The sequence below is a fragment of the Coptis chinensis genome, chromosome 1 (assembly GCF_015680905.1).
Source record: "Coptis chinensis isolate HL-2020 chromosome 1, ASM1568090v1, whole genome shotgun sequence".
In the NCBI taxonomy this organism is placed as follows: Eukaryota; Viridiplantae; Streptophyta; class Magnoliopsida; order Ranunculales; family Ranunculaceae; genus Coptis; species Coptis chinensis.
The window spans coordinates 56,152,918-56,168,948 of record NC_141456.1 but is presented as its reverse complement, the minus strand read 5'-3'; the positions used below and the strand labels follow the sequence as shown (position 1 = coordinate 56,168,948).

General features: G+C 38.7%; 1 pseudogene; it reads left to right on the top strand.

Moving 5' to 3' along the window:
• The first annotated feature begins 15,323 nt into the window (after positions 1-15,323).
• On the top strand, positions 15,324-15,418 carry LOC147524624 (small nucleolar RNA R71; annotated as a pseudogene).
• Positions 15,419-16,031: the final 613 nt, after the last annotated feature.

Below are 16,031 nucleotides of genomic sequence, written 5' to 3'. Positions count from 1 at the left end.
TGGAATTTACATTCATGATGAGGATAGGCTTTTGTTGTACATAAATGGCCTCTACCTTTTTAGTGAGTGATTCTATTAGAGTTTTAAGCTCGGGATCGTGTTTCATCTCAAACATACCGGCAGCCTTAACTGTATTAGAAGAACTAGTGGAGCGGTGGATATCGTCACTATCCCCCCAGTTGTTATTTCGCTTAGTTTGATCCTCTAAAAATTTATAAGCCTTCGAGGCTCCTTTACTTAGGAAACTACCCCCATTCATTATGTCAAGGACTTCTTTATGGTGGTGTAGAAGTCCTTTGAAAAAGGCACGAACTAACGTGTCTTTTGCTAGGTTATGATGTGGACACTCTATAAGGAGATCGGTAAAACGATTCTAAGCCTCTGAAAATGATTCATGAGGATTTTGTCTAAAGAAATGAATCTTGGAAAGCATCTCATCCGTCTTTAGGGGTGGGTAAAACTGTTCCATAAACAGCTAAACAAGTTTAGCCCACGAGTCCACAGAATTAGGCGCTTGGGCAGTTAACCATGACGCCGCCTTATCGGCTAAAGTGAAGGGAAATACCCTGAGTTTAATTTGTTTAGCACTCACCGTAGGATGGTGGAATGTTGTAAGAACTTGTTCAATCCACGCGTAATGTCGATAAGGTTTTTCATGGTCTAAACCATGGAAAACGGGTAACAAATTTAAAATATTTTGGGGGATTCGGAAATCCCCCACTGGGTCTGCAAGAACGATGCAAGATTTGGGGCTATCGCTCAAGGCTTTATAAAAGTCCGAGAGAGGAGTCTCTCCTTCGTCGGGCATTGTGTTAGGTAGAGTATGTGGAATAGTAGCTAGAGGTGCAATGAGTGGTATACTAGATAGGCGTGCTTGTTGACGTTGCCGTGTAATTACGTTAGGTGTTTTTATTTGACCAGACCTTAATCTCATACAAGGTTAAGACCAAACTTAACTAAACACGACAACCTCCAAACAATCCTGATATTCTAGTATAAACCTCTAACAGAAGATGCGAGGTATGGAAGAAAGGAATACCTGATTGCGTCCCTTGCTTCGCTTATGAATAGCGTCTTGTGTTGGCGTGTTCGGTGTATATAACAAGTTAGAACACTGAAAAACTTGAAAAAATCGGGTTGAAACAAACCTTTGGAAATCCGGCAAAATCGGTGAGGGAATTCGCGCTCACTTTGGGTGCAGGTGCGCTTAGTGTAAACTTCGAGTTACAGTGTTTTGAGCGCGGGTCGCGCTCTGTTTGGGCACGGGTCGCGCTCAACTTCTAGTAACTTTAAGGCAGGTCGCACTCCTTTGGGGCGTAGGTGCGCTCTGTGCAATTTTTGCGAGGAAGTTTAATGCTGAAAAAGACAACCACAGTTAGAATCGAACAAGGGTGGGCGGGTGAAATGGGACTTTAAGAAGAGTACTTATACTACGAAAACAATGCGAAAGTGAAACTAAGATGGCAGCGGCGCCATTTGATAAACGTAAAAATAATAGTTTACCTACGAAATGAACGATAAAACTCAAAACGTAAGTAAAACTAAACGAGATTACGTGCCTAGTTTATCAAAGATTGTTCTACTCTCTATCTATTGAACAGATATAGTGGAGTAGGAAGTTCGTTCCACTCCTAGTTCTTTCACATAATAATGTTCTCTAAGTATAAATAATCTTAACTAAAGTCTAATGAGAGATTTACGAATTATAACTACGATGCAAATACCCACAAGATACGACTAATTAACTACGGAATGCTGCGTTGATTCTATGATAAGGAATTAGGGGGGATTGATTCTACCTTAACTCAACTTAACTTACTAACGGCCGAATCGTCAGTAATCAAATTGAACTGCCACGCAGAAACAATTGGTTCTTCCTAATCCCTAATTACACATGGCACTTCTACCAATTCATAACTAGCATGTGAACGGTTAAACCCATTCTCATGGTGAATTAATCATTTCTAGAGTGGAATAGAAATTACGACGACTCTACGATAATTGGAATCAAGCTTTCATCAAGGCTTCTCAACCCCCTCTAATGGAGGTTTAGCCGAGAATCATTCGGCAATCATTTCCCTATGAATCTAAACTAAACATAATATCAAGATTCCAACTTTACTAATTTAACAAACAATAATTGAAATCTAATTAGTAATTAAGAAATGATATCCGCAAGAATTTAAACTAGATCTATAAATGTAATGACAAAAAATACGAATTGAATAATAATAAACTATTTTATTAATCTAATCAAGCAATAACAATATTTTAAAGGTTTAATCTAAAACAAGGAATGAAATGAAACTAAACTTAATTAAAAACCATTAAAACTAGATCTAGAAGCTATTCTAATGGCTACTTTCTATCATAAGCTCCCAGATATCTTCAGAGTTAAGTCTTCTTTGTTGATATGGAGGGAATCAGATCCAAAATCGTGCATGGGCTTGGAGCCATGTTTTGGGCCAGAGAATCAGGCCCAAAACCCAATTCCTTCAGTCCATAGACCCCTTTTTAGCTGGATTCGGCTTCAACAGACTTTTTGTCCACTTCTGCTCCTCTGATTGGACCAAGGCTTGGACCATTGAAAATCTCTTTCCGAGCCGGTCGTTTTGACATAAGATAGGCCCAAATCTGAGGTCTGAGTCCAAATATACGGTCTTCAGAAGTTCTGTTGACTTTGTGCACTATTTCTTCCCCGTGGACTTTGACTTTTCACCTTTTGATCGGGCTTTACAAAGGCTTTGTCTTCTTGAATCTTGGCCTTTAATCACAAAACTCCTTAGCGACCAACCATTGCTCCTTTATATCATCAAAGGGGCACATTTCTGAACATAACTGACTTTGAAGCCTGAAACGCACAGAAAAACACGTAATCAGTATTAACTCTTAATTATTACTCACATAATTGGTCTAAAAGTATGATTATTAAGGGGTTAAAACTACAGTTTTGGGCTTTTATCAGTGTTGGTAAAAGCTTGGAACACCGAACCAACAAATATTTAGAACTAAAATATGACCTAAACTAACTGTAAATCGGGCTTACTTCAGAGGGCGTGCGCGCTCAAACATAAGGTGACTAGGGCACGGGCGCACTGTAAAAAATAAAATGAAGAAAATGCGAACTTAGGTTACTGGAGGTCAAGGCGCAAATGCGCTCCAATATAGGTATAATAAGGCGCGTGTGCGCTCCAAAAAATTTGTAATTTTTACAATAGTTTTCTAAGACGTCCAGCAAGTAGCCTTTACCAAAGTATTCATCTCTGTGATTCCGCAATCTCAAAAGGGCATGGGCGCGCTCTGCATAAGGTAAAATGGAAGGCTTTAAACTATATTCTTGCGTTATCAATTATTTATTTCCTACTCTCACATATATGTTCATGCAATATATAGAGTACGAAATCGTTCCACTCTGAACTTTCTAGATTTAATCGAATTCAACTAATCAAACACAAGGAAACAATGATGAGAGCAATATTTATGAATGTGAATTTATACTACTAAACTAAATATATTAATTTAACTTATACTAATTTAATTAAAGCAATTGAATTAACTTGAATAAAATATGGAGAAGAATAGAAAGATATTGAAATCCACTTTAATTGCGAAACCCTAATCTTTACGTTTAATGGCCCATAATTAATTATGGTATAAGTTAATTATTCTTTACGTTTAATGGCCCATAATTAATTGCGAAACCCTAGCATAGAGTTTATTGCGAAACCCTAATCTTTACCTTTAATGGCCCATAATTAATTATGGTATCTCTAGTCATAAGTAATTAGCATGAGAGAAAGTTTGTTTTCCATTCTCATGGCTAGACTCACTATTCTCTAGTTTAGATTAAACTCTTCTTATTTCTAAGTCAAGAAAAACCTAAACTTAAAATTCTAACCAACAATTCTATACTAACAAATCATGTCCTCAACAAAGCTACATTCAAACCCCCTCTAATGGAGGTTTAACTTTGATTCATGAGACTATCATGAATAAAAGAATGAGAAGAAGACATAATAGAAAGAGAAGGAATTGAATTGATTAATAATAATAACTTGAAGGTATTTTAATAGAGGTTTTATGGAGGCTACAATTATAAACCATAATTACTTAAACTATACTAAACTAATGAAAGGGGAGCTAGGAGAGGATAGACCTAAATTATTCTAACTAATGGGAGAGAGAGAGTAAAGTTTTACCTTAATCCTCTTTATATAGGAAAGCGTTAGGTTTATAATTTCATGCATTGGCTTTAGACCTGTGTTTTGGACCACTAAATCAAGCCCAAAACCTAATTACTTAAGTCTAAAAAGGGTTTCTCTGCTGGAATTTACTACAACACCCTTTTTGTCCACTTTTACTACTCTGATTGGCTTAAGTTCTAGACCATTATAAATCGCTTTCCGAGCCAGTCGTTTTGACATTTAATAGGCCCAATCCCAAGATCTGAGTCCAAAGATACGACCTATTAAAGTTCTGTTGACTTTTCTGTTCTTTTTCTATCTGTGTTGACTTTGACTTTTCAGCTTTGACTAGGCTTTAAAAAGGCTTTTTCTCCTTGAAACTTGGGCTTTAACCATAGAACTTCTCTAACAAACAATTTGACTCTTTTCTCTTGCAAAAGTGACATGTTTCTTCACATAATTGATTCCAAGACCTGAAATACACAAAAATACGTAAACATTACTAACTATTATTTATTATAAACATAATTGGCCTAAATGTAATACTAATAAGGGGTTAAAACTATAGTTTTGGGCTCTTATCAACTTTCTTCTTCCCTAAATTCTGTAAGCGTTTCACTGATTGGGCTCAGGTTGAGACCATGTGCAAGACCAATGTTATAATCCATTCTCTACGTGTTATGGTTTTGCTAGCCTGGCGCGTTCAACCTCACCTAATAGCCCCATATACCCCGTCCGACCAAATAGCATTAAATCAGTTAGCAAGGGTAGATGACGACAGAAGGAAAGCATGGAAGATAGTTATAGATTGTCAAGACCTGTAGGAGCCTCATTTCACAAGTGAGGAGCCAAGGGAGGCGAATGCTTGATTCGAGTAATTATATAGTAATTTTTAATTTTCTGTTAGAGCCCGCTTATGTCCCAAGCAATATTTCATTCTTGTTATCCCCATCATGGGTGTAACTCGATCATATAGGAGTTACATCTGCATTTTATTTTTTTATAATAGTATCGTTTAACTTGTTTTTCTAGGTTCTCTAAATTTTTTCTACGTTTCCATGGTAATCTCTTCCCTTACTTGCGTTTAATACTCTGAGGACAAAACATGTTTTTGTTTGGGGGTGGTATTATTTCCTTTTCTATGATGATATTAGTCTAGAAATCTCAAGTAGCAATAGAATTAAGTGTAGTTCTTAGAAACTTAGGTTAATATGTAGGTAATAGTCATTGCATCTTTCCATGAACATCTTGCATTAGCATCTATGGGTGTACTTGGCAGTACTTTTCTGAGACCTAGGTTAGACTACTGATAAATGTAAAATGAGTAGTCTACCTACGAAATGAACGAACGGATTCAATCCGTAAGTAAACTAAAACTCAATTATGCCAATCTCAATTATCAAAGCTTCTACTCTCGATGCGAATTGCACTAAGTGGAGTAGGAAGTTCTTTCCACTCCTAGTTCCCTAGTATGGATTGTTTTCTAAGTCTAAGAAATCGGTCTTAAGTCAATGAGAGCTTTCTGAAGGGGAATTATACTACGATGCAATATGAAATTGATTATTTGAATTTAAACTTCTTAATGCTTACGGAAATACGATTGTTTGAATCTAGATAAAGAAATCATAGGGGAATTGAATCCACCTCGAATCCAACTTAACAACCTAGCGTAGAATGTTGTATCTCGATTCTCACGCGTTCTTCGGGTAGAGAATTTCGAGTTCTAATCCCTAGTGTTCATGGCATTCCTACCGGATACTAACTAGCATGTGGGGTCGTCCACCCATTCTCATGGCTAAACACGACGCCCAGAGAGTGGAATAGATTCTACAACCAATTCTATACTAACCATCGAGTTTTCATCAAGGCTTCATCAACCCCTCTAATGGAGGTTTTAGCCTTGAGTCATTTCTGTAATCATTTCCATTTAGATTAAAACTAAACATAATATAAAGCATTGAAATTTACTGAATTAAACAATAATGAAATCTAATTTAATGACTAAAATGAAATAAACACAAGAATTGAAATTAGATCTAGAAATGGAAATGACAAAATCGAAATTAACTAATAGCTATTTATTTATTAATACTAATGAAGAACTATGATTCTAATAGTTTAATCTAAACAAGAATTGGATTTGAAATTAAACTTAATTAAAACAATCAAATCTAGATCTAGAAGCTATTCTAATGGCTACTTTCTATTCTAAGCTATGTACCCTAATTCTCTACTAAAAATCTACATTAACAAAGAGCTAAGCCTTTTTGTTTTTATACATTCAGATCCAAAAATCGTGCATGGGCTTGGAGCCATGTTTTGGGCCAGAGAATCAGGCCCAAAACCCAATTCTTTTCACAGTCCAAAAAGGCCTCTTCAGCTAGATTCGGCTTCAACAGACTTTTCGTCCACTTCTGCTCCTCTGATTGGGTCAAGTCTTAGACCATTGCAAAGCTCTTTCCGAGCCGGTCGTTTTGACATAAGGTAGGCCCAATTCTGAGGTCTGAGTCCAAAGATATGGCATTCGGAAGTTCTCAACGACTTTTGCTCCTTCATCCAAGCTAAAGTGGCACATTTCTCGCACATAATGGACTTTGAAGCCTGAAATGCATAAAAAACACGTAATCAGTATTAACTCTTACTTATTATTCACATAATTGGTCTAACAAGATTATGATTATTAAGGGTTAAAACTACAGTTTTGGGCTCTTATCAAACCACCCCAAACGACATTTTGCTTGTCCTCAAGCAAAGATGAGAAATTAGAATAAGTGACCAAAATGGAGTTCTAACTACTCTCGTTTAGCTGAGTCGCGATTGCATTGACCATATGCAACAAGGCCTTAAACCACTAGGAATTCCCTAGTGGACGAGTTATAACCTCGTGAGAGTTTTCTAGTGAAGGTACTCACAAACTTCATCTATACTACAACTGACTAAGAAAATAAAACTATTGTTTCCTTATTCATGCTCAACTATCTATACATCACTCTAGCAATTGAATAAGAATAACCAAGTCGAGAAACCTAAGTTAATATATGCATAATAATCTATCATCTACAATAAACATATACACAATGAGTAGTACTATAAAATGTTTAGCGAGGTTTGTTTTCGAGAACTTCGAATAAGCGTCCTTAAGTAGGTTCTCACAATAATAGTCAAGAAACAACACTCTGATTTTTCCACTCAAGTTTAGCTACTCCGATTAATGCGATGGGCACACTTTACCTTACAATCTCAATGACAACAAGGAAGTTCGAGTCGATCAAACACATCCGCCACTTACTATCACACTAACCTATTCCTAATTGAGCTAGAGGTCTTTATTAGGTGTTACGGGGATTAGGAGATGGTTTAAGAAGGAAGGAAATGGATATTCAAAAGGACAAGTCTGAGATAATAGAGTCTTCATATTACGTAACTAGAGAAACCTTGTTATACTTTTTTGCTTCTACACTTTGTTTCCATCCTTAGCCATATTTTTCTTTTTCTTTTCTTTGGCTTTTGACTCCCTTTTATTCTATTTTTGGAGTTTTATTTTATTTCTATTTTTATTTTTCTTTTCTTTGGATGGAAACTTCTTTTTCTTTATTTTCTTAAGCAACTAACTAAATTTTTGTTTACACGGTTTTTCTCTTCTTCTTTCTTCATCATTCTATTCTCGGACTTATTCTAAATTGGGTAGGTTGATTTTTTTTATTTTGTTTTGTTTTGTAATGAGGGTAAAGAATTTGTGGTTTATGAAAGGGCTAATGAAAGGCTCGATTGGGACGACTAGCGAAAAATATACTTAGGTCAGAATTTCTAGCTATATCGATCCAAAAAGGGCCTAAATTCTCGCTTAGGATATGGTTTAGTGATCAAGCAAGTGGGCGTGTGATATCTCTATCGGATTTTACTTCTCCCTTGTGTCATTTCTCAAATGTTTAAGCTCATATAAGGCTTTAGGCTATATTCTCACAGGATTTGTAGAATAAGTACTCTAGCCTAGATTTGAGAAACTTATCGCTAACAATCATAGATACTCATGTAATATATTTATAGATAGATGTAAAGATTATTACCTATATATTAACCTAAGTTTTCTAACAATTATTCTGATGCAAAACTATTGAGACTTCTAGATTGTTAAGAGCATGGAGAAAGAAACAATACCAATATTCCTAAGTGTATAGCATAACTTATTTATTTATATTTTTGAATTTTTGAAATTTTAACTAGAAAACAAATGCATATTATACATATTTATATCCTAGCAGATGTCTTAATTACACGTGTTTCTATGCCCCCAAAACAAGAAGCATGCTTTGTCCTCAAAGCATTTAATAAAAGAGGGTAGGAAAAATACCATTGAAACGTGTGAAATTGAAAACATCTGCAAAACAAGGTTAGAACGTACTAATATAGGAAATAAAACCGACGCGAACTCTATAAAGAGTTCCACCCATTATGGGGTTAACAGAATTAAATTGCTTGGGACATAAGCAGACACTAACAGAAACTAAAACTTACCTCCACTCCCCGCTTTGTTATTTCGTCATCTTCGTCATCCTCTACTTCTATAAAGAAGTGAGGCTCCTTCGGCCTCGCCATGCTATGATAATTTGCCGGGCTTCACGCCATTTATCATCTATGGTTGCTAACCTATTAAGTGCCACTTGGTCCGATGGGGTGTAGGGTGCAACTGGTGAGGTTGTATCCGCCACCCTTGCCAAGTCATTGCAACGGAAAGATCGAATAATACTATGGTGGGTGGGTCGCGACCGCGTCTACCCTAATCCAATCCGTGAAATGTACAAAAAGCAGGAAAGAAACATAGCATAATCACGTGAAATTAGAACAGGCATAAGAAGGTACTTATGCCTCATGGTATGGGCTCGTGCTAAACTAGACATCAAAGTTCTGGGAAGGTCATAGAACCGGCGTCCCGTGGCTAAAGCAAGGAAAACGCTGCAAGTGGCGCCATTCACGTAAGAAAACGCCATTCCCTAAAATGTTTAGCATAATCCAAAACATAACAGTTCCTATGTTCATGGACAAAGGCTACCAATGGCAACGTTATAGTCCCCTTGGTCCTCAATCGAAAATGCCACGCCCCATAAGCCTCGTGCAAAAACTCATAAGTGTAGACATGCATATTATCGACCCAATAGCACCATGGGTCTTGTATCTCAGCGGGCATAGCAAGTCCAAGAACAAATGCTAGCAAGAACCTGGTAATTTCCATTGGTTCATCGTCAATGTTGATGGAGAACACTTGTTCTCCATCGGTCTCTCAAAGAAAAATGCGGTTATTATAAAAATAAGATGCAAGTCTTTGGAGAATAAAGTTCGGCCCGGTCTTACCATAAGAGGTTCTCAGCCAACGTATGTGATCACCTCATGAAAACCAAGCACCATAAGTAGTGCTTTGAAACAAATCTTTGAAAGACTGTTCGGTATTATTATAGGAGATGTCATCTCGAACTACGCCTAGAACAAATGCGCGAATGAGGCGGGAACAACCCGCTGAAAACTGGAATTTTTCTGGTCGACGGAAGTCGCATGCCGAAAGCACGCTTCAACTAGGGGCTGAAGTCGGCCTTCGGTATTTGGAATTCTAGTGTTTGAGCGAAGTCGCGCTTGACTTTTGCTGGCGCGCCTCGAGCAAAATTTTCTGTCGGTGTAGTGGCGAGGCTTCTCCTCAGAAGCGTGGTGGCCCGAAGTTGCAGATTTTTGAAAATGGAGAGAAACGCGGGAATCGCGGGTATGAAGGGTGCGTGATGGAAGTTAGATGTAGTGTGAGTTGTGAGTGTAGAATGTATGAAGTTTATATAGGTTTTAAGTTGCTAAAACGGATCGGGAAGTTGCCAAAAGTATTCTGGCGGTTTAGGAAATCCTAAAATTTCCAAACCCGAAAACGGAAACAACTCATTTTCTTGATTCTAATTCAAACCCAGTATCTTGTAGGTTGATTTTATGATTGAATGTACCTATTTAATCTAGATTTCATCCTACAATGATTCTCAATCATAGATATGCCTAAACGGCCATATTTTCACCTTACTCCGCAATAAATTCTAACACTAGGGTTATATAAAAATAAAGCTTGAATTGATAAAACCACCCCCAAACAAGTTGGGAAGGTGGGATCAATATGAAACAACCACACATACTGAAAAATAACCCCTTATATTAAAATTTTCATTCGAGTACCTTTCACTACAAAATTCAAATTACGAAAATAAAAGTTACATTACAATAAAACAACAAAAATAAATAAAACAACAACCACTATCAATCCTCACACTCTTCTAAACACCTCGCCATGGTGGCGGAGGGCACACTCTCTAGTGGTGGCTCCTGGGCTCCCGAAGGTCCAGCAGCAGTCGTCCTTCGTCGACGACGCTCATGCCTCGTAGCTGAGTCCTCAGAAGCAGAGTCTGTATGAGGTGGGAAGCGTGCAAGCATATCCACTCTAAACTGGGCTTCCATCTCAGCCCTCGCCTGTTCCCATCTCTCATCCTCTCTCTGGGTGCGGAGCTCGAAGTTGTGATGAATAGTCGCCTGTCGAGTCCGGAGGTCTGCACAGATAGTGTTTAGTGAACGCATGCCCCTATGAAGCACAGCCATGCGTTCTGCATCAGACCAACACCTCTGGAAGGCATCCGTATCAAAGCAAGTCACGTCCTCCTCATCCTCCTCCGAATCATCCTCATCCTCCTCCTCTACCTCATCCTGTTCCCTATCCTCGGGCAATTTCCAGCGTTGTTGGACACACTCCCTATAGATACGCGGGTTACGGTGCAGGGTAATGTAAATCCTATCAGACGCCGGAGCTGCTTTCATCTTCAGCATGATCTTGGTAATTAACACAGGAAGAGGTGCCAAAGACTTTCCGACCCCCCTAATCATGCTCAGCAAAAACTCCAAGATACAGAAATCGTACTTCTGCTCCTGGAGTACCCATAAGATGTGGAGGCAGGTCAGACCGATGTCACTGACCTTGTCCTTCCCTAGGACATTCCGACCAATCCACTGAGCTGTAGCCAGCTGGTTGGTCCTGAGGGATGCCTGGCGAACACAATGGGAGTTTGTATTGTAGCTCCCATTGATGACAGTCACGCCCATCAAAGGCTCTACCCCGTCAAACTGGGGCTCCTGTAAAGTGGCATCCAGATGGATTCTAGGCGGAATGCCTAGAATCTCAGCCAACAGTCCAGTAGTCAACTCCTTCCTCTTCTTCTTTACCAACACAAAAATCCTACTCCCCTCCAACTCCCTGGTGTTGTAGAACCGTCGGACCAAGTCTTCGTGGTAGAAGGCTTCGGTCGAGTACCACAAACTACTCCAGTCTCTACTAGCCATTTCGTCACCGTAAAACGGCGCGAAGTGGTCGGCAGTGAAAACTTGCTCCGGTAAAATTCGGCGTTGTTGAGCCATCTAGTGTTTGGAATGGAGTGAGGGTTGAAATGTGATGTGGTGGTGGGATTTTAATAGGCCGGTTGAAGCAACAGTGGTGGTGGTGGAGTGGTGGCGCGGCAGTTTTGAATTTCGAATTTTTCGGTGGTTTTTGGTGGTTTGAATTGGTGGTGTTTGTGGTGGGTGGAGTTTGGAGTCGATTTGGGTTGGGATTTGATTTTGGGCGTGGGTTTATTGTATTTTCTTTTTAATTTTTATTTTGTTTTAGGTTTTGGTTTAAGCTTTGGCGTTAATGGCGGTGTGGAGAAGAAATGAAGAACTGTAGGTGAAGGTAAAAGGCGTCTTGTATCCGTCGGGCTGGTGAGTTGGCTGGTTTGGGCCTAAGCCCAAAATCAAAATTTTGATTTTTTCGATTTTTTCGAACTTCAAATCAAAATTGCCGCCGTTGCGGTCCGATTTTTGCGAATGAGATATGGAAATGATCAGGAGAGAATTTCCTATCCAATGATCCATAAAACACTCTCTTCCGACTTCGGATGACATACGAGATAGTGGATAACGCCTCGAAGTCGTGCATGGCGTAAGTTATGCTTAACGAATGAACTCTAAATTAATAGATTATGTCAATCGAATCGTAATACAATAAAACGCCTAAGCAACTCTAATGGGACATAAAACATTTTAGTGCGAAACATTTAACAACACCCCACCCCCAAACAAATTTTTACAACGAAGCTTAGAAAATTTGTTTTAGCGAAGGGTCTTTTAAAGTCGATTCGAGACTTCCTAGATTACTATGTTTATTTTTTTTTTTTTTTTTTTTTTTTTTTTTTTTTTTTTAGAAGGAAAAACAATAAGCAATAAAGACATAATTCACACCATAGAGAAACATGACTCAAAAAATCCGAGAAAAACATGCAAGAGTGGAAAACGTGAACTATGTGAACCGTGGACTTAGGATCCGTACTTACAGCCACACACTCAATAGGGAGGGCCCGGTTACCTTAATGGTGCACTCACCAATATATTAAAGTGAAAGGAAGTGCACCAAACACAGAAATTGAGTCGTTTATAGTCGGATACTTCGAGACTTTATCTAAAACATATGTATGAATATGCAGGTTGATCATATATCAACAACCAAATTGTGGATCATTCCATAAATAAATATCACAGAAAACATATCCAAACACAATCAAGCACCAAGATTTCCCTACGACGCTAAAGCCCTAGTGGAATGAAAACTAAGTCGGATAACCCCTATTGTGTAACCTATCATGCACCTTCTTTTTAATTTTTGAATGAGTGGGTGTTCTAGTAAATAAGTGTGGAAAAGTGAATGGTTGTGGAGAATATGGTGGATATGGATAAGTTGTAGAAAGAGACGACACATATAAAATGAGGATGTGGTTTTAGCACCGAACTCATTCATTGTGTGTGTAGGGTATCTCAATTCTGAAAGTGAAGGTGTCAAATAGTTTGTCCTTACGAAGTACATTTTGCTAGGAGGATTTAAAAATTATGAAGCGCAGGGAGAAACAAAAGGATCGAGTGCAAACTTCGAGATTCCTTTTGAAAGGGTGGAAGGAGGGGAGTCGAGGTGGATGTTGTGCAAGTTAGTTCTTGATAGGGTGAATTGTCACCTACCGAAAAAACTCATCAATTCCTCATCTAGATTGGTCATATCCACATTACTATGGTAGTCCTCTACATCTTTGAGAAAGTCATTTATCCCTTCCTCATCAATAATATGTGTATCGACTAGTGTAGGAATGAAGATGTTGGAGTCCGACTTTCCAAAGGAAAGAATTTTGGGCATATGATTATCAAGGAACGTGTTGTTGAAATAATCTCGAGCAACAACTTTTCGATCATGCTAACCTCTCCATCCATAGGCGAATCGGGTAATGGCTTGTGTCCTTGTTTTAAAAACATTGACTTCAACAAGAAGATGGCCAAAAGACATGGACATTGAACCATCACGCAATTAATGGCGCATTGGCAGTTGCCGTGAAAGGGCGCCCTAAGATGATGGACAGAGTCGTTAGCGACTTCAGATCGAGGACTACAAAATCAGCGGATAGTAGAAATCTGAACTTTTACGACATTTTTCGACTACACCCTTAGGATACTTAATGTGATCGATCGACTAATTGCAACGTCATTTTAGTGGGTTGCATCTTGTCTAGACCTATTTGTCTATACAAATAAAATGGGAGTAAGTTAACACTAGCCCCCGTGTCTAATAACGCATGGTCGTCAGATAGGAATCTCCTAAGGTGCATCAGATGCAAAGAGGATCGACCGGGGTCCTTGTACTTAACAATTCCATTATGTTAGGATAAGGTTGGGGAATTGTTCATTTAAAAAGGCGCCTTTTGGTATATTTGTCTTACACCTAGTAGTACACAATTCCTTAAGAAACTTAGCATGATGTGGTAGCTTTTAATAGCTTCGGGAAGGGAAGGTTTATAGTTAGATTCTTGAAAACGTCCCTAATCTCCCTCGTAATTTGTATCCCTAGTTAACATGGCTAATTTTTGTGGAAGCGGTGGTTTCTGTCTATATTTAGCAATGGTATCACCTTGATGTTTAACCGTGGCATTTCGTTTCTTAGGTTGTGTTGTAACCGGGTACCTCTACTGGTGGTAGGCTCTTCAGTTTCTATTTGGTATCTAGTAAAATAGTAGGTGTAGGACTCTTGGTGGGGTAACTATAGGCATAGTTACCTTGTTATCAACCACTCTGAACGGAGAGTGGTGATGGCATTTATCTCACCTACATTTTCATATTCATTACTAGTATTATCGGTTACCTCAAAGGTCGTGTTTGTTGTTTTAATATTAGGTATTCATTGTGACTGGCAACCTCCTTTGGTTTGGGCTTTATCTTGAGCCAACTGTTGGGTTAAATTATTAACGGATTGTAGAAATTTGTTGGTTAGATTGAGCCATGGTTTGGAAAAGTTTTGGCTCACTTGTATGAAGGTGTCAAGGCGATCCGGTTGTGTGGGTGTAGTAGTCACGGGTGGTGTGGTTGGAACTATTTCACGGAATTATTTATGGGTGGATTTTGATAATTATTATTGACCGAATGATACCTCTATTAGCATTATAATTATTATAATTACCTTGACCTTGTGCTTGACCTTGTCGAGGTTGCACTTGGTTGTTATAATTATTAAAATTACCCCGACCACTGTCCTTGTGTGGTGGAGCTTGGTTAAAGCCGTATGTGGCCTAACATATTGATTATTGTACCTTTGAGGTGTGACTTGTTGGTTATTTCTCCAACCGAGTTGGGATTTTGTCTCCAAGGGCTTAGGTTCACTATTAATGGAACAAGCCTGTTCATAAGCTATAGGGACGATGGGAGTCGGGATGCTCGGGACTCCAACAGAAACTACATGGGTTTGAATTTACATTCATGACGGAGATAGGCTTTGTTGTACATAAATGGCCTCTACCTTTTTAGTGAGTGATTCGATTAGAGTTTTAAGCTCGAATCGTGTTTAATTTCAAACATGCCGGGTGGCCTTAACTGTATTAGTAGAACTAGCGGAGCGGAGTAATCGTCACTACCTCCCAATTATTATTACGCTTTAGTCCGGTCCTCTAAAATTTATAAGCCTCGAGGCTCCTTTGCTTAAGAAACTACCCCATTCATTATGTCAAGGACTTCTTTATGGTGGTGTAGAAGTCCTTTGAAAAGGCGCGAACTAACGTGTCTTTCGCTAAGTTATGATGTGGACACTCTATAAGGAGATCGGTGAAACGATTCCAAGCCTCTGAAAATGATTCATGAGGATTTTGTCGAAAAGAAATGAATCTTGGAAAGCATCTCATCCGTCTTTAGGGGTGGGTAAAATGTTCCATAAAATTTGAACAAGTTTAGCCCACGAAGTCCTGAGGAATTAGCGCCAAGCAGGTTAACCAAGACGCCTTTATCGGCTAAGGTGAAAGGGAATACCCTTAATTTAATTTGTTCCATTACCAACCGTAGGATGGTGGAATATTGTTAGGACTTGTTCAATCCTACGATGTAGCCGATAAGGTTTTCATGGTCTAAACCATGAAAAGCGGGTAACAAATTAAAAATATTTGGAGGGATTCGAAATCCTTTGGGTCCGCTAGAACGATGCAAGATTTGGGGCTATCGCTCAAGGCTTTGTAGAAGTCCGAGAGGAGTCTCTCTTTCTTCCCCCATTATATCGGTGGTGTGTGTGTGAAATAGTAGTTAGAGGTGTAGTGGGTGGTATACTAGATAGATTTGATTGTTGATGTTGTTGTGTATTTACGTTCGGTGTTTTGTTGGGCGGACCTTAATCTCATGCAAGACTAAGTCGAACTTAACTAAACATGCAACACTCCAAACAATTACGATATACTAGTAGTAGAAACCTCTAACGGAATCGCGAGGTGTGGAAGAAAGGAATACCTGATT